Genomic DNA, 26,524 nt, shown 5'->3' with positions numbered 1-26,524 from the left:
TTTTTTCCTATCTAGTTTTCTTTACTTGTATGCCCAATTCAATTATTTTTTTCTTTTTTCTGTTGATCAAAGTGTTCAGAGTTTTTTTTTCAATCCTCTTACATACTTCTTTGACTATATCTCAAAATTTTTGGCACATCTCATTGTTTTAATGTTTCTTGATGAAATTATCAACTCTTTGACCCACAAATTATTTAGAATTACTTTTAATCTTTTTTCGAAGGCCTTTATTGGTTAACTTTTTATAATATTGTAGTCAGTGTAGTATTTATGTAATGTTTCTGCTTTTATGCATTTGTGAAATACATGCTAATGCATCATCAATTTTTATAAATGTTCCATGCACAGCTGAGGTATATGCGTTCTTCTTTTGATTCCCATTTAGGAATTGCTAGTTATTTGTCATATCTAAGTTTCCTAAGATTTTATTTAGGTCCTTCACTTCTTTCTTATCTTTTTGTTAAATTTTTTAGTTTTTCAAGGCGTTTCATTAAATTATTATATTATATGTTCTTTCTATTTCTCCCTATAAATCAATTAACTTTTCCTTTAAATATTAGATGCTATGCCATTCAGCACATATATGTTAAGTATTGATAGTAATTCATTGTTTATAGTGCCTTTAAGCATAAGTAGTTGCTTGATTTACCTTTTTCATTTATTTATATTTATTGAGAGATGACTTCAGGCTTCTTGGTGGCTCTATGGCAAACAGAATGCCTGACTGCTATGCTGGACTTATTTCCTGCTGTGGATCTAGCATGGGCTGCCTGAACACTCTGCTGGGTTTGTGTCTTTGACAGTCAAAGTGCTGTAGCGATGCTATCTCCTTTTCTAGTTTTGGTCTATAGTGCCAGGGTGCCTGGTGTATTCTTTAGACTTTTTTAGAAGCTAAGCATCCACTTCCTGACCCTGTCTCTCTGTGCAGTGAGCTGTGGGTGCTGGTTCTACCCCTGTTACTTTGAAAGAATAGTGCTAAAATCTCACTGGCTTTAGGTCTCAGCTAGAAACACTAGTTTTTTTCTTTTCTGCCTTGTCTACACTCAAAATGTTCACATGCTTCTGGCAATCTTCTTGTGAATGAGTGAATAAATTAACAAATGAAAAAGATATTTATTAGTGTTCACTATGGGCAGGGCATTGCTCAGGATATAAATAGGGGGAAATGAGATAGACTTTCCTCTGAAGAAGCTTACACATTGATTAAAAGAGTTAACACATAAAACAGAGTTCAGCAGCATGATAGACAGAGAGACCTGGAAGTCCTAAGGGCACAGCAACAGGGTAAATGTCTAGGCCGGGGAGTTCTTAGGGTGCTGACTGGGTCAGATGAGAATGCTTAGTGGTCTGGGAAGACGGTAAGACACAGAAGACTTTGGAATGAAGTGCCCAGGTCAAGTTTAGTAGCACATGCCAGTAATCTCTGCTACCAGAAAGGCAGAGGCTAATGGATCACTACATCTTAGGAGTTCTGAGCCATAGCATCAATATGATGAGCCCCTCGGAGAGGAGTCCACCAGGCTGCTTAAGGAGAGATGAATCCATCAAGGTAAAAAATGGAGTAGGTCAAAGCTCCTATGCTGATGAGCATTAGATTCAGGCTGATGAGTGGGTGCTGCACTTCAAGCCTTGGCAAAATGCAGAGACCCAGTCCCCCAAAAAGGAAACAAAGAAGATATAGTGGTATGATGGATGGCAAGGTGACGAGGTCCTCTGTGTCACTACAAGTCTTAGAGTTCTTTACCTCCAGCTCATCCAAGTGTTGTGAAGATCCACATGGCTTTTCTTGCCCAGATGCCCCAGATTGAGAGTGGGTTGCCCTGGATCAACTGAGGGGTGAAGGCAGGGGTGTTGGAGCCACTCATATCAGTTCACAGGAATCTATTAAATTTCCAGTGTGAGCATTTATATCTCAAAAATGATCAAATGCTTCAAATCAGGACTGGATTTATTTTGTCTTGTTGGTTGTCTAGACCTAAGAAAGTGGTGACAAAAAATAATGCAGATTAAATTTAAAAGTGCATCATGCATAGTTGCTTTTTTTTCTTTTCCAGAGAGCCAGTTGTTAATGTTTACCAAAACACCATTAGATGAAGGGAAGGGAAGGAGAAAGGATTCTCCTATAGCACAATCTTGGATTGAATGGAGAAATTTATTACTGCTTCTCTCTGATTTTCTTTATAATTCTTCCTTCTATTGTATTTTCAGAACTTTGTGGAATGTTTGTGAGAGAGCTGGGCTTCTCTGAGACCTCTCTCACTGTCATCTTAATGGCTTTAATGGACTTAAGAATTGACCCATCCTCTAGCTTTCCTATCTTCCTTCAATACTTCAGGTAACATGTAACTCGGGGACTTTCTATGAAGGGGAAGGAGTGGCCTTCTCTACCCTGGCAGTATGCCAACTACTCCCACAGTAGGGGTTCAGCTACATAAGCTTGAGCTTAGATTTCTGACTGTTTCTTCTTCTTTGTGATTCTTTATGTGATTATAGATAGTTGAGAAGCTCTCCCAAAATGAATGTGTTCAGGCTTAGAGGCAGACTGTGAGTTTGAGATCCTGGGTCCTCATTATGGACAAGCTGTGCTGTGTGAGATGCCTGCTCTACATCCACTCCAGTACTTCTTTGAGGAAAAGACTGTTACTAACTGGAAGCTGAGGTCAACTCCATCCGGTTTGGCTTACCAGAAGACATGGACCTTCGAGGAATAGTTTGGATGGTACAGAGCCAAGGTGAAATGTAAACTGTCTATTTAGCAGTCTTACAAACTACTTTATGAATTCATAGTTGTAAGTCTCACCTTTCTGGCAGAGTATAACAATAGCTATATTATTATTGCTGCTTAAGTTTTTCTTTCAATATGTGGTGGTTAATCTCTTGTGCTTAGCATTTCTTTTGCATAGAGGAAATAAATAACTGTCTTATACCTGATCTCCATTATGTAGAGAGGACTCCCTCCCTTTTGAGGAGACTTTAAGTATAAACTAAATCTGAGTAATTTCCTTCAGGATTCTGGTGTGGAAAGAGCCAAAGTATAGAAGAAAAAGAGTCAAATGCTTCTTTTAGGTTGTCAGTTTCCTCCAGGACTGAATCCAGATAAACAAGCAAATAAAATATACACAATGTATAAAACAATGTAAATGAAAACCAATCAATCAAAAAACATTTATTAAGCTCCTACTATGTGCCAGGTACTGTGCTAAGTGCTGGGTATACAAAAAGAGGCAAAAGACTGTCTCTTCCCTCAAGGAACTTACAATCTAACCAGGAAGACAAAATGAAAATAAATATATTCAAACAAGCTATATACTGGATAAATAGGAAACAATTAACAAAGGGAAGGCACTAGAATTAAGAAGCATTAGGGGAAGGCTTCCAATAAAAGATGGAATTTTAGTTGGGACTTAAAGGAAGCCAGGGAGGTCAGTAAGTAGAGTGAAGGAAGGAGTATGTTCCAGGCATGGGTGACAGCCAGAGAAAATGCCTGGAGCTGAGAGATGGAGAGTCTCCTAGAATAGCCAGAAGGTCAATGTCACTGGATCAAAGAGTATGTGATGCAAAGTAAGACTGGAAAAGTGTGAGGGGTCTAGGTTATGAGATGTTTCGAATGCCAGAGTATCCTGGAGGCAATGGTGTCAGCTAGGTGATGCAATGGATGGAGTGCTGGGCCTGGAGTTAGGAAGACATCTTCCTGAGTTCAAATCTGGCCTGAGGCACTAGTTGTGTGACCTTGGGCAAGTCACTTAACTGTATTTACCTCAATTTCCTCATCTGTAAAATGAGCTAGAGAAGGAAATGGCAAACCTATCCAGTGCCTTCACCAAGAAAATCCCAAACAGGGTCATGAAGAGTTGGACACTATTGAAATGACTGAACAAAAACAGCCTGGAGGCAATAGAGAGATTGAAAAATTCACTAAAAGGAAATTGAACACTGAGTAGCTAAAAGACTAGTGAAGGTCCCTCAGAGCAAATGAACAAATGAAACCTATCCTCCATATAGCAGAGCAGTGGAGAATTACAAGGAAGAAATATTGTATACGTTGTCAGATGGGATCACTATATTGGACGTGTTTGCTCAATTATATTTTCTTTATCACAAAGAGGGAGTTAAAATGAATGATATAAAGATAAAGGCATCATTAAGTCATATTTTTAAAAAGTAAAGTCTCTGCAAAGAAGAGTCTTACATAATCTTATAAATTATGGTAAGTGATATGTAGGCATTTAGGGTTTAAGCTTCTGATTCTGGGAGCTTAAGTTCTGCTGCTTTAAAAAAAATTTAAAAACTAATTTTGGATAGAATCATAGATTTAGAGCTAGATAGGCTGATAGTGATCATCTAGTCTGCCTAAATCATGGTATTTATTGTAATCTCTCCACTTACCCATGATTGGTGTCAGAATTGTAACTGGCAATTTTTGCCATCAGACGAGGAGCACTAATCACACCCTGAATTCATAAACGGGATAAGAAGAGTGTTGCAGAAACCTTGGGTCACTGAGAAACTTTGACTGGGGAGTTTGCTATAACCAGGGGATGGAGAAGCAGCAGGGCAAAGCTGGTATATGGAGGAACTCATTTCAGGTACTGCCAAGGAGGGGATGAGGAGAGGGGCAAAATCTGTCTTTCTGTGTTTCTTCTTGTGCTTAGAACAGCAGCTGACACATAGTAGGAGCTTAATAAAAGTATAGTGACTAACTGATTGATATCTTAACTAATCATTGCTGATAAAAAGCTGTGTGGCATGTGGATAGAGAAGGGCCTCAGAGGCAGGAAGAGCTGGGTTCAAGTTCTGGCTCTAACACATATCAGTTATATGAACATGGGCGAATCGTTTAATTTTTCAGTGTCCCGAATGATTTTCTGATACCATATATCATAAAACAAATATACATCTGCTTTGATGGGAGGCATTGCTTCTTTGAGAGTTCTACTAATAAAATCACTGATAAGGACACCCCAAAATTTCTAACTAAATGCTAAGTTCAGTTGTTGCTGAAAGACTAAAAGTGCCATTAGCAGCCTCTGCAAATTTTGGTGACCATGGGAAAAACCTGTTTTGGTTGGTGCTCTGGTTCGTGTTTGTGGCCATGTCAGACAACAGAGGCTCTGGACTAGATGGAATAAATACAGAATTTCAGCCCACAAAAGAGAGAGCAGGTGGGTAGGAGAATTTACAGGACTGAGCAGGAAGACAGGATAAGGAAAAAAAAAAGACAATGTTAGAAACTCTATGGTCAATGTGGTCTGAGGCAACACAGTAAATCCTATTTCATCTCATTTCATTGGGGATTAGGGTGTTCCACATAAATTAATTATACAGATAATTGAAAATCAGTGCTTTAAATGGCAATTACATTTTTAAAAACCAATTGTGGATAGGTTCATAGATTTAGAGCTGGGAGAGCTCTGAGATCATCTGGCCCAACCCGAAATACTTCTAAATTGTATCACACACCTCCTTGCCTCATTTATAACAAATATGGTTTAACCTTTTCTCCATGACTCAAGGTCATGATTACATACATCAGTTGCTGTATTATGCTGCAAGGCAGTGATGCCCTTTAGAACCATAGAGATGTAGGGAAATGTTTGTCCCTACTCTAAATGTTCCTCCAGTTCTGTCATTTGGGATGTGACTGGGTTCATTTCTGCTATAGTTTTTGATAGCCCCTCCCCTGCCATTATCAGTCTGCTTCTAGCACCTCTTGTAATTTGTTATTCTTAACTTGCTATGGGCTAGGAAGACAGATTATCCAAATTGCCTAAATTATGTACAAAATAAGAATAAATAAGTACTGAGGAAGAAGATGGGGTCGGGTATCCTTTCCTGTGGGTATCCTTTCCTGTGAGTAACCTGCAAGGACTTTGTGACATCCAGTTTGGTGGCTCAGAAGCCTTTTTTTTGCCTGATGTCAAGGCCCTAGCCATGTTCCAAATAGGTAAGGTTGCGTGGTGAGTGTTATGGACAAATGAGATGCTATTGTAGGCAAATAGCAGTCTGGAAATTCAACACGGGCAAAATGCAGGACAATGGCATGGGTCCAGGCAAGAGATGGTATCAGGTGCTCTGAGGTCAGCATGATTAAAGATCAAGTAAAAGGCAAAGCTAGGCAGGCCAGAGTGAAACACAGTCTGAGCGAGAAAGTTAAACTCAAACAAGAGGTTATTGCAGAAATATATTTATATGTTACCTGTATATATATATATGTAATTACGAATCAAATTGGTATTTGTTATTGGTGTTCAGTCATTTCAGTTGTGTCCAACTCTCTGCAGAGAAATAACTGGTAGGGCCTAAATGCAGAGATTTCATTTGGGGTTTTCTTGAGACAGGTAACTGGAGTGGTTTGCCATTTTCTTCTCCAGATCATTTTACAGATGAGGGAACCTAGGTTAAAAGACTTGCCCAGGATCACACTGCTAGTAAGAACCTGAGGCTAGATTTGAACTCAGGAGGATGAGTTTTTCTGACTCTAGACTCAACACTAACTCCTTCACCACCTAGCTGCTCATCTAATTGGCATACTGGGTTTTAAGTAGATTTTAATCAGTTAAGGCATGCTCTTACCTTGTTGAGATGGAAAACTTTCTTCATTAGGTGAAGAGCCTTCGGTGTTCAGGATTGATGGTAGGGGTAGATACTCAGGTTGGATTGAGAATATCACAGATGAATCCATATTTAAAAATGCTCTTGACAAGAAGGCATTTCTTGATCTCCCCTCCCTCAGTTTGTGGTGCTACCCTACAAAACACTACTCTATGTTTCCTTTCTATATATTTATGACAGTCGTCATGGAAGAAGAGTAGCCATGTTGTCAGGAACACTTGAATTCAAGTCCTGCCTCCAATACTTATTGGCTGTGTGATGACTGAGCAATTTACTTAACCTCTTAGTACCCCAGGCAAACAAAATGAACTTAAAGAGTGAATGCTGATCTACATTGATGCAGGGAGTTTTCTGATGGGGAGATTCTATACCAATGAAATCATATACATGTATTTTTAATTTATTTGTGCCTTTGTTGTTTCCTATCAATAAAATATAATCTCTTTGAAGGGAGGGAATGTTTTCATTTTTTAAAATATGCCTAGCACTTACCATAGTGCCTGGCACATAGTAAGTGCCTAACAAATACTTGTTGAATTAAATCAAAATGCATTGAATTTAATCGATGGGCCACATTCTGAGGTTAGTAGTTCAGGCCCTTGCCTACTTGTCACTGATGATCTAAAATCTCTTAGTGGCAGGAGGGATCCTGAGATAAGCCTGGAAAACAAAGGGGCTGATGAACTAGACTGTGAAATCTGCCATCGATGTGTTTCCACCAACATTGTAGGCAGACATCTGTTTCTGCTAAGTCTTCCCCCTTCTCTTATGACTAATTCATCCCTCCAGCTCATCTCCCATAGTCCTACTAACCTAATACCAGTCATACACATGTACCACCATATATAAGAAGCCCCATTATCCTGTTATTTTCCCTTATACTTTCATCCCTATTCATCCCAGTCTTACTTTCTGCAGTCCCTCCCCTCCCCTGTCCACTCATTCCACTGTCCTTTGGAAACTGTCTGATTGATAACAAACTCCTTTTAATCATGGTTTTTTTTCTTCCTACACACCTTCCATCTCAAAACCTGAAGTGAAACCTGGCCTTCCCCTGAAGACTACACATCTTTAGCTGCTTTTTCTAATGTAGCACTCCCCTTGCCCTTCTCATACCATCTCACAGATCCCAAAAGTAGAGCTAGCATAGATAATCACTTGATTTCAAAGTTGGAAGAGATCTCTGAGGCCATCTAGTCCAACCTATGACTGAGCATGTAGCCTTTTAACAATCTACCCCTTGCTTTTCACTGTCACTCCCAGACTCTTGTCATATTACCATCCCTCAACAATCTTTCCCTTTTATTTATTTGTTTATTCATTTATTTGTCCATTTATTTGTTCATTTCTAGCTTTCATTAAAAACAATTTGAGTTCCAAATTCTCTCCTCACCCATTCCCCATCCACTGAAAAGACAAGCTATATGATATCAATTATGCACATGAAGTCACGAAAACATATTTCCATATTAACCATGTTGCAAAAATACAACAAAAAGCAAGAAACATAAAGAAAAGTGAAAAGGGTATGCTTCAATCTGCACATCTGAGTTCATCATTTCTCTCTTGGCACATGGGTAGCATTTTTCATCAAAGTTCCTTTGGAATTGTCTTAGATCATTATATTGATCAGAGTAACTAAGTCTTTCCTTTTTATCTTATTTAATATTTTTCCCAATTACATATAAAAATAATTTTGACATTTTTTTTCAAATTTTGAGTTCCAAATTCTCTCCTCCCCCTGCATTGAGAAGGCAAGAAATTTGACATAGGTTATAAGTGTGTAGCCATGCAAAACACATTTCCATGTAAGTAATTCTGTGAAAGAAAACACAGACAAAAAACATCCAGGAAAAATAAAGTATCTTTGATCTGCATTTAGGCCCTACCAGTTCTTTCTCTGCAAATGGACAGGATCTTTCATATAAGTCTTACAGAATTATTTTAGATCATTGTATTGCTGAGAATAGCTAAGCTATTCATAGTAGATCATCATACAATATTGCTTTAACTATATACAACGTTCTCTTGGTTCTGCTCATTTCACTTTGCATCAGTTCGTGTAAGTCTTTCCAGGTTTTTCTGAGAACATACTGCCCATCATTTCTTAAAGGATAATAGTATTATTCCAGCACAATCATATACAACAACTTGTTCAGCCATTCCCCAATTGATAGACATCCCCTCAGTTTCCAATTCTTTGCCACTACTAAATAAAGCTACTATAAATTATATATTTTTGCACACATAGTCCTTTTCCTTTTTATTTTTTAACTCTTTGGGATACAGACCTACAGCATTTCCCAGTTAGGGAGGCCCTGGGCAGTAAACCAAGAAAGGAGGAAGTTAGGAAGCAGCAGTAGCAGAGGTGTGGATCAGACCCCCAAGCTCAGAGAAGAGGTTCATTTCCAGCAGCTAGCCCAGTCTGCAGAAGAATAAGCAAGGCAGGAAACCCAGACCAAAGGAGAGCCTACAATTCTGCCCCTTTGAAGCAACAGAGCTTTCCAGCTGGCTGATAAAGGTGGATTCTAGCAGCAATCTACTCTTGCATAGACCCAAACCCAGGTTAAGAACTTGTATCTCTAGTGCTTCACATAGTGCCTGGCACTTGACTTGATGCCTTCTCCTTCCCTCCAGTTCCAACAACCCAGATGAAGAGGTGTCACATCTTCTTGCTAAAGTTAACGCCTCTAAAGTGAAATGAGCAGAACCAGGAGGACATTGTACATAGTAATAGCAATACTGTAATGATGATCAACTGTGAAAGACTTAGCTACTCTAATCAATAAAATCATCCAAGATAATGTCAAAGGACTCATCATGAAAAATGCTGTCTACTTTCAGGGAGAGAATTGATGAACTCTGAGTACAGATTGAAGCAGACTTTTTTTCGTTTACTTTATTTTTCTTGTTTTTTTCCAACATGGCTATTACGGAAATATGCTTGGCATATCTTCTCAAAGGGGGAAGAGATACAGGGAGGGAGAAAATTCAGAACTAAATTTTGAAAAATGAATGTTAAAGTAAGTAAAGCATAATTTTTTAAATGAAGTTAATTCTTCCACATGTACCTTCCATTGCATTTCTTTCAGTTTCCTCCATCAATCTTTCTCGTATATCTTCATTATTTTCTTTTCCCTCTCTGTTGGCAAAATATATTGCAAACTTCATGGTAGGATCATAGATTTGGAATGGGAAAGGACCTCAGTGGTAACCTAATTCATGACAACCATTTTACAAATGATGAAACTGAAGGCCAGAGAAGTTAATCATTTACTCAAAGTTATATGCAACATAAATAGCAGAGCCAGAATTCAAACTCAATTCCTTTGACTCCATATCCAAGGAACTTGCCTGATCTCTCCTTGGCATTTGACACAGTGGATGATCACACCTTCCTTAATAATACTCCAATGGATCCATGACCTCATCAGTCATTGTATTGTCCTGAATGATGCACATCGCATTTCCTGCTGCTTAATTACCACACAATCTGTGGGAATCTTGTCCATATCCTCCCATGAGCTTAGCACAGGCAATCTACCTAACACATTAGAGGCCTTCCTTTTTCTTTCTGGGAGAAGTTTGGGATCATTAAAGAGGCATTGCAATTTCTGAAAGGTAATATAGCTGGCCATCCTTGACAGCCCCTGAGCACATCAGACTTCACATCTTATTAGGCCATCTACCCAGGTCATTTTGTTATCTGTCCTACCATTACATAATATTCCTCTTCCCTTTGCTTTCAGTCTCTTGCTCTAGAGAAGAAACACACACACACACACACACACACACACACACACACACACACACACACAAAAGTAAAAGGCTGTCATTGTTTCTGGAAGGACAGGTCAATTAACAGCCCTTTGGATCCATTGATTGTCTCTTTTATTCCCCAGACCAAAACTCCCCTCCCTTCCTCTATGTGTCTCTTCTCCTCCCATTAGAATGTAAACTGTTTGAAGGAAGGGACGATACTTTTTGTATTTATATCCCCAGAATTTAGCACAATTCTTGGCACAGGGCAAAGAATAATGTTTTTTCATTTACTCTCTTCCTCCTGTTTAACTCTGGGTTCAACTTGTTGTTGATCTATACTATAGGTTCTAGGTATAAATGCTAATGAATGAGTTCTATACGTTGTCCATCCAACTGTGTGTCATAATTTGGGCAATATAACATTCTTTATCCACTTGATGTTTCTTGTGTAGATGGGCCAAACTCTTTTGGATAGTTATATTTCTTTTTCAGGAGGTTCTGCAATTACATAGGGCTCAAAGCAACCTGTACAATCCCATCAGCAAACAGGAGCATCTGGAGGACCTCACTATTCACAAACATTCTTTCTTCAACTTGGACTCTGCCCTAGATCATCACCATAATGGTGGTGATCAGTCTTGACAAGTCTACATCTCCTTTTTTTGTGCCTCAACTGATGTTTATGATCCAGGGGTCATTGAACAAGACTATGTCTATTGTTACATCTTTCAAGGCATATTAAACAATTTGGAAGTATGAATGGAAGATACTTGATTTAAAAAAAAAGCTTGTAAGATGACATTTTATTCAAGTCAACAAGCATTTATTAAGCGCCTACTAAGTGCCAGGCACTGTGTTAAGTGCTAGGGATACAAAGAAAGGGAAAAAAAAACAGCCCTTGCTCTCAAGGAGCTCACAGTGTATTGGGGAAGGGGGAGAAGACTGCATGCAAACAACTATGTACATATATTTATGGGATAAATTAGAAATAATGCCAGAGGGCAGGCATTAAGATTAAGGAGGACTAGGGAAAGTACCTTGCATTCTATTGAATGCTATTATTTTTTTCTTGTTTAACAGACAATTAACACAGTGGGACCTTGAATTCTTTTGATTCTTGAATTCAGTAAGTTGTATGATTCTAAAGATGTGATTCATTCCCAGAATAAATCAAACTTATAAAGTTTGATAAACCCTAGCAAACCAACTACTGGAGTTAAGGACTCACAAGTTGACAAAAAATTCTAGGAAAGCTAAAAAGAAAGGCTGGAAAAATGAAATTAGGTTTAGATCCCTCCATATCACATACTACAATAAGCTCCAAGTGTACGTGTGTGTGTATATGTGTGTATATGTGTGTACATGTGTTTGTGTGTATTATATGATCTAAATATAAAAGGTCATATATAAACAAATTAGATGAAGGAATAAGACACTTTTTACAAGTATGAACAGTGGGAGAGTTCGTAACCAAAGAAGGGATAGAGAGTACCAAAAAGGTAAAATGATCAATATTGTTTATATAAAATTGTAAATCTTTTGTACAAATAAAATCAGTGCAATTAGAAATAGAAGAACAAAAATGAAATGGGAAAAATCATTGGAACTAAATTCCTTTATAAAAATCTAATGTCCAAGATATATGAGAAATTGATAGAAATATATAAGAACAAGAGTCATTCTCTAATAGATAAATGATTAAAGGATATGATCAGTTTTTGAAAGAAATACAATACAATAAAAAATACCATCAATAACCAAATGAAAAGTGATCCAAATTACTAATAATAAAAGAAATGCAATCAGATTGGCAATGATGGGGGAAAAAAAGAGAAAAAGAACACTTCTTAAGGGGTCTCTGAAAAAACAAGCAGATCTACAGGATACTGTTGATGGAACTTTGAATTAGCCTAGATGTTCTAGAAAGCAATTTGGGACTACGCCCCTAAAATCACTAAACTCCATGCTAAGCACATACAAAAATATTTACAGCAGCACTTTTTGTTGTATCAAAGATAGAACAAAGAAACAAAATGGATGTTCATCAATTGGGAAATGGCTAGACAAAGTATGCCATATGAAAGTAATAAAATATTGTGTTGTAAATAATGACGAAAGGGATGGAGGTGGAAGGGAATAAGAATTCCTTAAGCTCCTAGTCTGTGAAATAGGTGCTACTAATATCCCCACTTTGCAGTTGAGGAAATTGAGGCAATCATATGTTTGCTGACTTGCCCGGGGCCACATAGAAAGTGCCTGAGGCCATATTCGAATTAAGATCTTCTTGACTCCAGGCCTAGTGTTCTCTCTACTACATCATCTATCTTCCTCTAGCATGGATTAGAGAAACCTAAGAAGACTTGTATGAACTGATGCCTTGATGAACTTACTGTTCAGCAGCAAGCACTAGGAGAGCAACTTATAAATGGCTGCAATATTGTAAAGGAAAAAAAATACTTTGAATGACTTCACAACTCTGATCAGTGCAATGAGTAATCACAACTTCAGAAGCCTGAGAATGGTTGGCTTTCCTCCTCTTGTTTGAGAGGTGAAGAACTAGAGGTTCAGAATGAGATGTAGATTTTCAGACATGACTGATGTTTGGATTTGTTTTATTTGACTATATGTATTTGTTAGAAGGGGTGGCTTTTATTTTGGAGTATTGGAAGAGTTGTGCTTGGATAATGTTAGTAATGCCAGGAAAAAGGGTGTCAATGAAACACTAAAGAATATACAGAAGATCAAAAATATTTTGTTACAATTTCAATCTCAAAAATATCTTTTATGACCTTGCTGGCTGTAAACATAAAATTCGCTTCATGGCCAATCCAAACGCAAACACCCTGGTTCAAGCTCTCACCTCAATTAATCTGAAAGCCTCTGGGGATACAAATATAAAAGTGAGAGTCTCTGTCTGGGGATATCACTCATACTGAGGAGTGGTGGCCAAGGAAGGAAGCCTTGATCCAGGCAGTCACACAGATTGTGAACAGAGCCACAAAGAAGTAGACTGGCACAGAGTTTCCAGGGTGATAGTAATACTGATCTAATCAATTATTAATTTTTCTTGACTATTATAAAAAGACCTCCTAATTATCCTTCCTGCCTTCAATCTAGCTCCTTTCCAATGTATTACCACTTTCTACTTTCCAGGTAATCTTAAGATACTTCTCATGACTATGGTACTCCTTTATTCCACTTCAGGAACTCTCTATGGTCTACCAAGCAAAGCATTATTTGTGGCATTGAAGAACCTCTACAATCTTGTTCCAATTTACTTGCCAAGATTAATCTCATGTTGCACATTCCTGTCAAACTGAACAACTCTCTTTCAATCTCTTTTTTCTTTTCCTGTTTCCTCCTCTCCCTGTACCTTTTCCCATGTCATTCCTCATGTGTATGTAACCCATCCTTGGGAATGCATGATGGAGTCATGGGGTCTTACACCCAACTTCAGAGAAGACTCATATATCCTCTGAGTCCTTTCTGTCTACCATAAGGACACTTTTAATTGGCTACTCAGCCAAAACTTTATGTGCATACTAAGTAAGCAATCCCTTCCTCCTGGACCTCTCCTTCCTGCTGGCCTTAAGCTATAAAGACTATCAATTCCAAAGGGTTGGTGGGGGGATGCTATGCACACTTGGCCAGCACCATGAAAGCATGGCCTCTTCATAAATCTGTTTCAGGGATCTCCTGTTTAAAACTTTTCCTTTTGGTATAGGGCCTTGTAAGATCTAAAAGGCAACTAGCACCACCATTTCCTACACACACAAACACACACACACACACACACACACACACACACACACACACCTTGGGCACTTGAGTAGTCAATCAATAAACATTTAGTAAGGGCCTACTATACACCAGGCACTATGCTAAACATTGGGTTAAGCAGGAGGGCATTGGCTATTGGAACATTTATACGAGTAACAGAAGCACTGGCAAAGGCAAAATGAGTGGAAAATCTACAAAGGGGAGAGTGACCCACAAAGCGAGAAACCACCAGAAAGCAAAGGGCTCACTTGACACTGATCAGACTACGCTCAATGAAAGTGAAATGTAGACAAACCAATGAACAACCCATTTGAAAATGTTCCCTTAAGACTTGCTTATGGCTTATAATTAATTTTACCATTCTTCAAAAGTTAGGATTAGATTATCATTCTTTTTTTTTATTTTTTCTTTTGGGAGGGGGGAAGGCAAGGCAATTGGGGTTAAGTAATTTGCCCAAGGTCACACAGCTAGTAAGTGTGTCAAGTGTCTGAGGCCAGATTTGAACTCATGTTCTCCTGAGTCCAGGGCCAGTGCTCTACTCACTGCACCACCTAGTTGCCCCTTAGGTTATAATTCTTTACTGTTTAGCAATTCCCTTCCTGTACAGGAATGAAACTACCTGTTCGATATCTGATTTCTGTTTGTACTCTAAATAACTTTTTTTTTTAACTTCCTCCTCTCCTGTACTGGGAGAGGACTTCTTAGGCTTGAGCCAAAAATAGAATTGTTGACTCAGAAGTCTAAGGTGTAGGGTAGAATTAAAGTGCTGAGAACATAGTCCCCAGCTGAGAAGGCAGCGCAATACATCCAGAGCAATCTATAAGTCATATAAAGGACAGAGATTGGAAAAGGTCACCAGCCCTGTGGGCCTCACCTTGTGGAGAATGATTAGCCATTGTGCTAGGCCTGAAAGAGACCCCCAACCACAACTCCATTTGCTGATGTCCTTTCCTTCTTTCAAGGCCCAAATCAGATGTCATTTCCTCCATGAAGCTTTCCTTGACCCTCCCCCCAAGTAAAAGTGGTCTCCCCTTTTCATATTTCTCTCAATATTTTTCTTGTATTTCTTCTTTACAATTATATAATTTTTCTTACATATTAGTTATTTGTGTACCTGTCTTCCCTCTCCCTAATCCCAATTGATTATAAGTTCCTTTAGAGCATTATGTATCTCTCTTTGTATCCCCAAATCTAGCATAGTACCTTGTACTTGTCTTACAAATCCATCCACTGATGTTGTTCCCATAAATGGATATTAAAAATTTCTGTGACAGGGTAGAAAGTCTTTGAGAGTTATGGCTAAAAATTGTATCACCTACCATCGACCTGGTAATTAGCCTTTATGAATTTAGTAGCTAGGTTGAGTCTCAGTTTAGAGATTTCCTAATGAAATCACATATTGCAGGGTCTCTTCTGCCATCTGGTGTTCATGGAAGGAAGCATTCAGAGAGATAGTAGATTAAATAGGAATGCTGTGTTGTATCTGAGTGTAACTACTTTATAGAAGTTCCTGTCTATTCAAGGGAATGTGTTCTAAGAACGCTTTAGAGCTCTAATATCCAAGATATTTAAATATTTAATACAAACATAGAAGGATAAGAGTCACTTCAATAAATAAGTGGCCAAAGGATATGAACTGACAGTTCTCAAGGGAAGAAATCCAAGCTATCAACTGTATGAATAAATATTCCAATTCACTAACAATAAGAGAAATTCAAATGAAAACAACTCTGAGGTTCCACCTCATACTCCATCAGATTGGAAAAGGCGAAAAGAGAGGAAAATAGCCATCACTGGAGAGGTTGTGGGAAAACAGGCACAAAGCTGTGAATTGGTTCAACTATTCTGGAAAATAACATGGAACCAAACCCCAAAAAGTCACTAAACTGTATATGCTAACACTATTAGGCATATGCTTCAAGGAGGTCAAGGACAGAAGGCAAGAACCCATCTGCATAAAAATAAATATTGCAGCACTTTTTATTGTAGCACAGGAATGGAAACAAAACAAGTAGTCTTTAATTGGGGAACGGCTGAACAAATTGTGATATATAAATGTCATGGAATTTTATTGCCCTGTAAGAAGCAATATGATAGATTCAAACAAATATGGGGAGTTTTGGGGGGGACTGATACAGAGTAAAGTAAACAGAAGCAAGAAAACAATTTACATGACCGTAAGTAGAAAAGGAAAAAACTCTGAAAGATTTCAAAAGTGACCAAAGTAGTACCTAATCATGACTTTAAAAGATGGATAGGGAAATATATCTTCTACTTTTTCCAAGAAAAGTGATGAATTTGAGGTATAAAATCGGACATGTTCTTACAAATGGCCAGTGTGTTTATTGGTTTTGCTTGTGTGTATATATACATAGATATATACATACATAAAAATGTATGTATATATGTATATGTGTGTATCTCTATCTTGATCTATCTCTCTGCTTCTACTCAGGGTAGTAAGAGCGGGTTGGTGGATAATGATAGACATAAAAAAAGTGTGTTAAATAAACCAATAGTGATTATGATGACAACAACTAGGATTAATATAGTGCTTTAAGATTTGCAAAGTGCTTCACAAATATTATCTCATTTTATTGTCCCAACAAACTTCAGAAGTAGGTATTATTATTATTCCTATTTCATAGACGCAGACATTGAGACAGACTGAAATTAAGTCATTTGCCCAGGGTCACACAGCTAGTAAGAGTTGATTTGAATGCAAGTCTTCCTGAATCCAGATCAGAACTCTATACAGAGGGCCACCTCTAGGACTTAATTGATCAGTCAGCCAGTCAGTCAACATTTAGTAAATGCCTACTATGTGCTACACTGTGCTGGGAATATAAAAAGAGGCAAAAGACAGTCCATGTCCTCAAGGATCTTACGATCTAAAGGGAGACAAGAAGCAAACAAATATGCTCAAACAAGCTACATACATACATGCATATATATGTATAGTTGCAGGTATAGGTATAGGCATAGGTATAAGTATAGGTATAGGCATAGGTATAGGTATAGGTATAGGTATAGGCATGGGTATAGGCATACGTATAGGTATAGGCATAGGTATAGGTATAGGTATAGGTATAGGTATAGGTATAGGTATAGGTATAGGCATAGGTATAGGTATAAGTATAGGCATAGGTATAGGTATAGGCATAGGTATAGGCATAGGTATAGATATTGTATAAATAGGAAATAAATAGGAGAGGGAAGGCACTAGAGTTAAGAGAGGTTGAGAAAGGCTTCTTTTCCTAATTTTTAATTAACTATATAAAATAATAATGTACTTAAGTGCACAGAAAATAAGAAAGGAAGGAACAGAAAGGGGAGAGGGAATCGAATAGAGCAACTGTTAGTAACTTAGAATATTAAAACAAAAATAAAACCCATTTCAATGGGAAATCTCCTGGGATATATTATACTTTGTCCTGGATCTATGATTTCATCAGTGTAGCAACTCCAGGTATGTAAATCTCTTTATTAAAGGAACAGAACTGAAAGGGACCTAAACGGCCATGTAGTCTAACACTCTTGTTTTATTAAGTGGTAACTGAGGTCCAGAAAGGTTAAGTAGCTTACTCATAGAATGTTCTAAAAGTTTTAGTGCAGTTTTATGCTTTAATAGCTTCAAACAGTACTGAGACTTTTGGGACACTATATAATGGAAAAAGGGAGTAGAGAGCCTCTGATTCCCTCTGTCTTCCACTGCTTGTCACTCTCATAGTAGGAATAAAGAAACTGAGTCTTGGAGAATTACCTGGGGCACTGAGAGTTTAAGTGACTTGCCCAGAGTCACAGACTCAGCAAGTGTTAGAGACAGGACTCATGTTTTTCTGACTCTAAAGATGACCATTTTTATCCACTATACCATGTTTTGCTTATTTTTACTGTACTTATATTGTATAAGTACTTATATCTTTATTGTACTTACATAATGTGAATCACCAAGAACACATATGACCAAAAAAAAGAGTTGGGTCTATTAGATTCAAAATCAAGATATGATTCTTTTTAAAAATCAATTTTATTATATTTTCAGGCCTGAATTCTTCCCTCTGACCACTCCTTCCCTCTTTGGAAAAACCAAGAAATACAAAAAAATCCCATTACAAACATGTATACTCAACAAATTCCCACATTGGCCAGGTCCAAAAAAAGAAGTCTCAAATATGTATTCTGAGTACATTACTTCTTTATTAGTAGGTGCTCAGTCTGTTTCATCTTGAATCCTCTGAAATTTGGATGTCATTTGCATTGATCAGAGTTCCTAAATTTTCATAAGATATTTGCTTTAAAATATTATTACTGTATTAATTGCTCTCCTGGTTCTGCTATTTTCGCTTTGCATCAGTTCATACAAGTCTTTCCATCCCTTTCAGCACTTCTTACAGCACGGCAGTATTCTATCACGTCATGCACTGTAATTTGCTCAGCCATTCCAGCATCTGGTAGGCACGCCTTGAGCAGATTCTGTGATTCTGATCAGGTGGTGAGAAATAAGAACCAATAGCAGCAGCCCAAGAGATATGATGGTACTGTGATTTTATAGAAAGAATCAAAGGAAATTCTCCTTTGCTTTGGGTGAACCTTGTATAAAGGATTTATAAATAGACATGGACAAGAATGACCCAGTTTGAGAAAGTGTGGAGGGTTAATGACCTACATTAGAGAAGGGAATGATCATCCTGATAACATTAGAATTGCACTGAAGTACTCAAATTTGATACTCCTAATAAAGAGGGATAAAGAGGATGGTTGTATGTCTGTAGGTAGGCAGTGTTCTTGTTCTGCCTATTCCTCCTTTCTCGCCCTCTTCTCAGTAGGGGAAGGGCAAGATTAGAAAGAGAGATAATAAGCTAAACTGGATAAGCTGGATTGAGGAGACTGCCTTCTTCCTTTTTTGAAGAAAGTGGAGACTTGAAGCTTTTCTAATTGGTCTTGATAGCTTAATTAATGCATCTGATGCAGCCAAGGCCCTGAGCAAAATTTCAAAGGAGGCAAAGTTTGTTACCACTCTTACTATAGGCATGCATAGAATGTGGTCTGGGTCTATTGGCATACACAGGGGGGTGATGTGTTGAGGTTTAAGGGTCAGGAACCAAATGTTGAGGTTTTAGGGGTGCTTGAAACCTCAAAATACCAATGCACTGGGTCCTGCCAAATGAAATCGACCCAAGCCTTCTTACAGCCAAAGAAAAACAAAAGATTCGCCATATTGGGTAGGATTTTAAGGAGCGTGAGCATTTGTGATGCTAATGCTGAGCTAGATTGAATCTGAGCACCTTCATGGAGTTAAGATAGAAGTTATATACAGAAAGGTTGTGGGAATGATCTAGTGGTTGAGTTGTCTGGGGTGATGGGAGGAGGGGTTTAGGGAGGACTGGGATGACTAGGGGGACTAGGGTGAGGTCAGACTCCAGGAATGGTAATAAGGGTGGGAAATAGCTGAAGGCTGCCGGGAGATGACAATGGAGAGCTAGGGTAACCGACTTTGGTATAGATATTTTGATAGGATCAAGGGTGGGAAATGACTGGAAGGCAATCCAGAGGTAACCAGGCAATGGAGGGCTAGGCTGGGCTATTTGGGCATGAAAAGCCAGATCAAGGGGGAAGATTCAAGGTGTGTTCAAAGGGGTTCCCAGAGACTGTACCCCATTACATGCACACCTACCCCATGATCTATGCAGAAGTACCTTTCTTACCTCCTTGTCTGGATCCCTTTCCCATTTTCTGCCATGCCTCTCCTGGCCCAGCTTTCTTTCTATCCTATAGCTCCATGGTCTCTAAAGTTTTTTGATTGAGTACTCTTAATAACGAAAAGAAATTGTTAGCGTGTACTCCCAAGATATGTATCTTTATTTTAGATTATACACATGTAACAAAAAAGATTACACATGTAGTGGTTGTTTGATACATATTCAGACCACCTAAAATGTTATCTGATGTTTTTATTTCTATCTTCAATGCTAAGATCAGAGCTTTGCACATAGTGAGCACTGTTTTATTCCCTCATTCTTTTATTCATTCATTCATTACTCATGTGAGAGGCTCTGGGTACCTACTTGTCAGTGACAGAAGGACTGGTGCATGTGGGAACATTCTGCATTGTTCTCTTCAATGTTTGGGAGTAACCTCTTTCCTTTGGCTATCTAGCTGGAGCTGACTTCATCTTTAAACCACCTCACTGAGACAGTCTCTCTCTTTCCTGGAGAATTCAGGAATGAAGGACTGGGACACTTCCAGCTAGTGATAGCATGTGGTATGGTAAGGGAACAAGGCCTAAGGGCCATCCTCCTTCCCATCCCTCCATCCCAGGCCATGTGACACTGAAAAATGGGCTTGGGTTTTGGCCTATTTCATTTATCCTTTTCAGTTGTAGGTACAGGGAGTGGAGTCCTCAACCTGAGAGCTCCAGGCCAGATGTCACATTCCATGCTAGATGTTGTAGCCAACCTAGCAGGGAAGCCCTGAGAACCCAGGGTCGAAAGACACTAGCCCAAGGTGGGGCTTTGAATTTGAACTTGGTGGGGCCTGTTTTATATAGGAATTGAGCTAAACTGTGAACCTAAGCCTTTCCTCAGACTTCAAATTGAGATGGTAAAAGGGAGAAGCACAATAGAGTTATGCTCTGGAGGCATTGGAAGAAATGTTTGTATGTTTACTCTTATTATACCTTTGAAGTAAATATTCCTTTGGAAAAACTAATCTAACTATTAAGTGGTTAAATTGAACTCCTAAAATTGGGGGAAAACAATTGGCAGAGGTGTGAGCAAATGGCAGAGACAAGTGACATCCCTCCCCTCAAGCCCTTAAGGGTACTGGAGAAGTCTGGGGTGAGGGATGAAATATAACATACAGGGCTGAGTGGGATGTTGAAGACCTCTCATAAAATCTAAATCTCAGCCTTTAAATTGAGTGGGATAAATAAAAGTGAGGACTTTTCAGCTCAGGGCTTCTGATTGGCAGCTAGGCCTAAGTTTCAAGTTACTAAAAACCACCTGGCCTGTAGGAATCTGAAACTTAGAGCAGTCTGACCCCTCCACAGCACGAGTCTCGCCAAATAAGGATAAAAGTGTTCTTAAGAATTGGTATTGGCTAAATTGGAGTTTCCTTGTTCCTTGTACCTGGGGTAGATTTCCATGTTTAGATTGTGAGCCTGAACTCCACCAATGAGAGTAAAGGTCAGTGATGGGTGAGAGTTGTTTGCATTAGGGTATATATCTGGGTTCTGCCCTCTGGGCATTGCCTCGCCCTACCAATTGGCTATCAGTTCGGAGACTGCCCTAATAAAATTCTTTCCTACTTTCTACTTGAGAAGCCTCTGAATTTAATTTTGGGTGAAGTTGCTGTCCTACACAGGGCCCTCAGAGAGTAGAAACAGGCTAATCCATATGAAATGAAATGTGCAAAAGCCTAAGTGGAGGGGGGGCAGGTTTTGAATCATAAGATCTTAGAGTTTTGAAAAGACCCTAGAAGTCAGTCTTCTACCCAATGCAAGAATTTCCGGTATTTCAGATCGGGGATTATTCAGTCCCTGTTTCAACACTTCAGCGATTTCATTAGGCAGCCCCTTCCCTTGTTGGACACCTCTGGCTGTTACAATGTTCTTCTTGAGGTTGATCTGAAGTCTGCCTTGCTGTGATTTTCACCCTTTGATCTCAAATCTGCCCCCTGGAGCAAGACAGAACTAAACTCTTGCCATTTATACATGATGGATCTATTTGAACAAAACTATTGCATCCTCCTTTTTTTCCTGTTATCTAAATGAAACATCCTTTGTTCCTTTACTTGTAGTTATTGTTGATGATGATGGCTTTAAGACTTAAACCACCCCCTTTTTTATAGCAAGCTCCTGAGGTAGGTTAATAGCTTCATTTCAATAAGCTCAGAGAGATTGAAATGACTTGCCCAAGGTCATGTGACTAGTAAGTGATGGGGGGGGCAGTTTAGGGTGTTATATCCAGATTTCCTCATTCTCAGTTCAGTGATCTTTCTACTATATATTGACACCTCTCCTGTTACATGTTTCCTAGACTCCATACTGTTGGATGCTTAGAGAATTGGCTTGGGGAAAGGAAAATTAAGTTTAAGTATGGATCTTCCAGGGACAGGCAATGCAATTGTTTTGAAGTTAATGACCTAATGCGAAAAGAGAAGGTTAAGTCAGAAAGAACAGAGTCTTAAAAGTGGTTGTTTTGTGTGCTTGTCTGGGGGACAAAGTATAAATGGTGCTAATGACCTATGAAGGCAATTGATGATGACAATCAATATTCCCGTCTAATCACAGGTTGTGTGAGGTGCAAGGGATGCAGATTGTTTTCAATGCTTCCTCTTTCTGTGGGAGATTAACAATAGAGGGAAAAATAAGATATCAATAGGTACATGCTAGCTACAACAGCAACTACTATGGAAGAAGAGCAAGTTTCTATCTGCCTGGAAGCTGGTTTTGCCACAAAGCACAGTGAAGTGTCATGCTGACACAAAGATGATTCACTTGCCGTGGGGTACCTGTAGAACTTTAATGCAAGGACTATATCCTACACACAACTGTGAAGTTGCTTTTCCCCTATCCAAGAAAAGCAATGGCATAATAACCATAAGAACCAGCTCAAGATGCTTTGCAAAACAGGTTCCAAAGAATCTGGCCCCTTTCCACCCTGTGGGAAATTCTTATAGAACTATCCATGGCTTTGAGAGATTAAAGCACTAGGAAAGCTGGCATTTGGCCCTTGTAGTGTCTGGTAGGCATTCTCCTTTTCTCCTGGTTTTTTTTTTTTTGTATTTTGTATTGTTTATTTTTCTTCCTAGGCTAGTGACTTGTACTCTTATTCAAGGGAGATGAATCATAAGATAAAAACATAGAGGAATCTTTAAAATAATCTAGTCCAGTCCCTTTATTTTACAGATCATAGATTCTAAGAATTGAGTAATCTCTTAGTCCTTCTTGTCCGGCTTATACCTAACCAAGAAACCCTTCTATATAATATGTGCTGACAAGTGATCTCTTACCATCCTTGTTGCTGTCCTTAGAAAACCCTACAATCTATAAATGTTCTTGCTAAAAAGATAGTACTTCAAGTGTGGTCAGATCAGGACTAAACATGATAGAACCAATATTTCCCTCATTCTGGGAACTCCACTCCGAGCTTTGGATAGTAGCATTTCGAGCTATCCTGTTACCCTGTTGGCTGATATCAAGCTTGCAGACTATTAGCTCCCAGATCTTTTTTGTAAGGTTTTCACATGCTCTTCATCCACTATTTATGAAACTTATTGCATTTCTAGGACTCAGAGGTAGAGCCTCATATTAATTTCATTCTAAATTGATGAATCTATCATGTAGCATTGTTGATAGGGGTGGCCTTGGAGTCAGGAGGGCTTGGGTCCACATCTTTGACCCATGCTGCTTACAATTTTCTAAGAGGTTTCAGAATAGTTGCTAATTTGTATTGGTATAGAAAGATCCTCACTGAGAATTCCCTATAGTAATGAAATCACAGGTCAAGTTTAAAAAAATTTCGTTGTGGTAGCCTGGCAATATCTTTTTGCATCTTGACTTGGCTGTTTAATGTATCAGCTAACGAATTGTGTCAGCTGAAAATTTGACAAGAACGCTTTCTATGGCTTCATTCAGGCTACTGATAAATATGTTGGCACAGGGCTATGGACCCTAGACACCTCCCTCCAAGTTGACCTTGACCTATTATTTGAGATCAGGTAATTCAACCAATTTTGTGTCCATCTAATTCTATTGTCATCTAGCACACATACTTTCACCTAATCCACAAAAATAGATGACAGACCTTTCTAATACTTTGCAGAAACTTAGGAACACTATGTCTAGTAGAAGTTCTTAGCCTGGGGGCCATGAATTTTTTTAAAAAATATTTTCATAAGTACATTTCAATATGATTGATTTTCTTTGCAATCTTGTGTATTTTATTTAATGCATTTAAAAAAAACATTCTTTTGAGAAGGGGTCCATAAGTTTCATTAAACTGCCACACAATCCATGAAACATAGAAAGACTGACTCTCCTGACATATTAGTTGAATTCTTCTTTCAAATGAGTTTAGTCTGACCTGAACCGTTTTTTTTTAATTGTCATGTACATATTCAATAGTAAACTTTTTAGTAAAACATAGGAAAATAAAATGGTAAAATCATTCTCTTCGATGACAAGTTTCTCTTTATCTGTGCACCTAAGTAAATCATTTCTATAAAGGAAGGGGTGTCACGGTAAGGAGTTTCAACTTGGTAGAGGATAAATGTGTGTATCATTATACCAGCTGTTTTTTTTTTTTTACCAACCTTCTTTTCTGCCTCTGTAAGTTGTACTTGATTTTATTGACAATTTTCTTGCAGATCCACTGATGGGATTTTTCCTTCTGCTTCTTGGCAAAGAATATTTTGATCCTGTAAGTCTTAAGGATGAAGAAGTAGTCAGAACACATATGCCACAATGGCTGAAAAATTTTTAAAAAAGACTGGTGGAAGGACAGGGAAAGGTTCCCAGAAAGGACATGATCTCTGCTTGAGGAACCCATGTGGTCCTTTATTCTACTCTTTCCCTTTTTAAATGCTCACAAATCATTCCTGAAATAATTACCATGTTCTGCAATTTTGCCAGGGAAGAGAGGCCAAGCATATTGGCTTATTTGCAGACTCTATCCTTTTCCCTATTTTGGAAAACCAGGGCAATGTTTGCCCTCTTCTGGTCACGCAAGAGCTCTCCTGTTGACTCACAGTTACTGAGATATCATCTCTATCAGTTTTTTTTTTCAGAACCGCAGCTTGTATTCCATCCAGGCCTGGTGACTTGAACACATTGGGGACAGTTATATGCTGCTGTCTAATCATCTTCTCACTTATCTTACATTTTCACTCTCTGTTAATCATTTTTTCCCTTTCTTTTCCAGTTCAAGGAATACTCTATTTAGAATAAAAGTGAAGTAATGTTTCATTCGGCCTTCTCACTAATTAATATCCAGTAGTACTATTCCATACAACTGCAACCAAGGGCCTACCCCATCTCTAATCCTGATTTGAGTCTCAGTGCCTATGGCTGTCTCACTGTTCCTCCACTCCTGTGGCCCCCTTCTCCCGTTGATGAGTTCTTCCCAGAACTTCCATTTTGAGGAAGGACCTCAGGCCAGTCACCCTTCATTCCTCTGCTGGCTCTTCTTCTGTCGCTCTAGACTTCATCACTATGCTTCTGTATAGGCACTCCCCACCCCATCCACATACACTTTTCTGCTTTCTTTTATATGTTGTCTTCCTCTATTAGAATGTAAGTTCTTTGAGGTCAGAAACTATCTCTTTCTACTTATATTTGCATCTCCGGAGCTTAGTACGGTGCCTCGTGCGTAGTAAATTAATAAATGTTCATAGACTGACTGACTGACTCTCTTCTTTGCCCCAACATCTCTAAAAACCAAACCAACAAACCCTTTTGGCTTTCCTTACTTATCAGTCAGTTCATTTTGTGTACTCTTTACTTTGGGATAGTAAGTTTCTTTTGCAAGTTTCTGCTTCTCTGTTATCTGATTTTTTGTATGTATGTATATATGTGTACATATATATGCATACACATATATGCTGATATATGTATACATACATGTATATACATATACAACACATGTATAAGTGGCATGGTGGATAGAATGCCAGGCCTGAAGTAAGAAGACTCATCTTCCTGAGTTCCAATCTGGCCTTGTAACCCTGGGTAAGTTACTTAACCCCATTTGTCTCAGTTTCTCATCTATAAAATGAGCTGGACAAGGAAATGGCAAACTACTGTAGTATCTTTGCCATGAAAAACCCAAATGCTGTCATGAAGAGTCAGACATCACTGAAATAACTGAACAACAACAACAAATATCTGAATTGTATACACGCACAAATATGCACACATATGGCTATACAATTATGTAATACATACATTTATATATAACCATATATGTGTGTATGTGTATATATGTGTGTGTTTATGTCTTTTTTGATAAATGATTCATTGAAAGAGTTCCTTGTGTAGCCACACTAATCTATTTAGGCAACTCCTTTACCTCCCCATTAGAATAATTTCTTCAGGTGTCTTCAGAATTTCATTTTTAGAGGTTCTCATCCCTCTTGGTCTGACTTGCCCTGCAAAATATTAGGCCATTGGATTCTTTCTATTCATTCTCTGAATACTGTGGAATACATTCTTTCAAAATCTAGGGTACACACCAGATTTATACTCACCTTTTTTCTCTGATTCTTTCCTGAACTCTGTGATGGAATAGTCACTGGCTCCCAAGTTTCTCATTATTTCTACTTCAGCCATCACTTCCTCCTTGTTGGTCAGCATTAGGTTGAGAACAGC

General features: G+C 38.5%; 1 long non-coding RNA gene across 1 annotated transcript; it reads right to left on the bottom strand.

Moving 5' to 3' along the window:
- On the bottom strand, positions 1-26,524 carry LOC118846213. The gene is made up of 3 exons (XR_005010173.1): positions 26,404-26,524; positions 24,472-24,584; positions 1-1,975 (listed from the first exon to the last, which is right to left on the bottom strand). It is a non-coding gene; the product is annotated as an uncharacterized LOC118846213 (long non-coding RNA).

The sequence above is a fragment of the Trichosurus vulpecula genome, chromosome 4 (genome assembly GCF_011100635.1).
Source record: "Trichosurus vulpecula isolate mTriVul1 chromosome 4, mTriVul1.pri, whole genome shotgun sequence".
NCBI lineage: Eukaryota > Metazoa > Chordata > Mammalia > Diprotodontia > Phalangeridae > Trichosurus > Trichosurus vulpecula.
The sequence above is the reverse complement of the archived record's forward strand: the minus strand, read 5'-3'. Positions and strand labels throughout refer to the sequence as shown.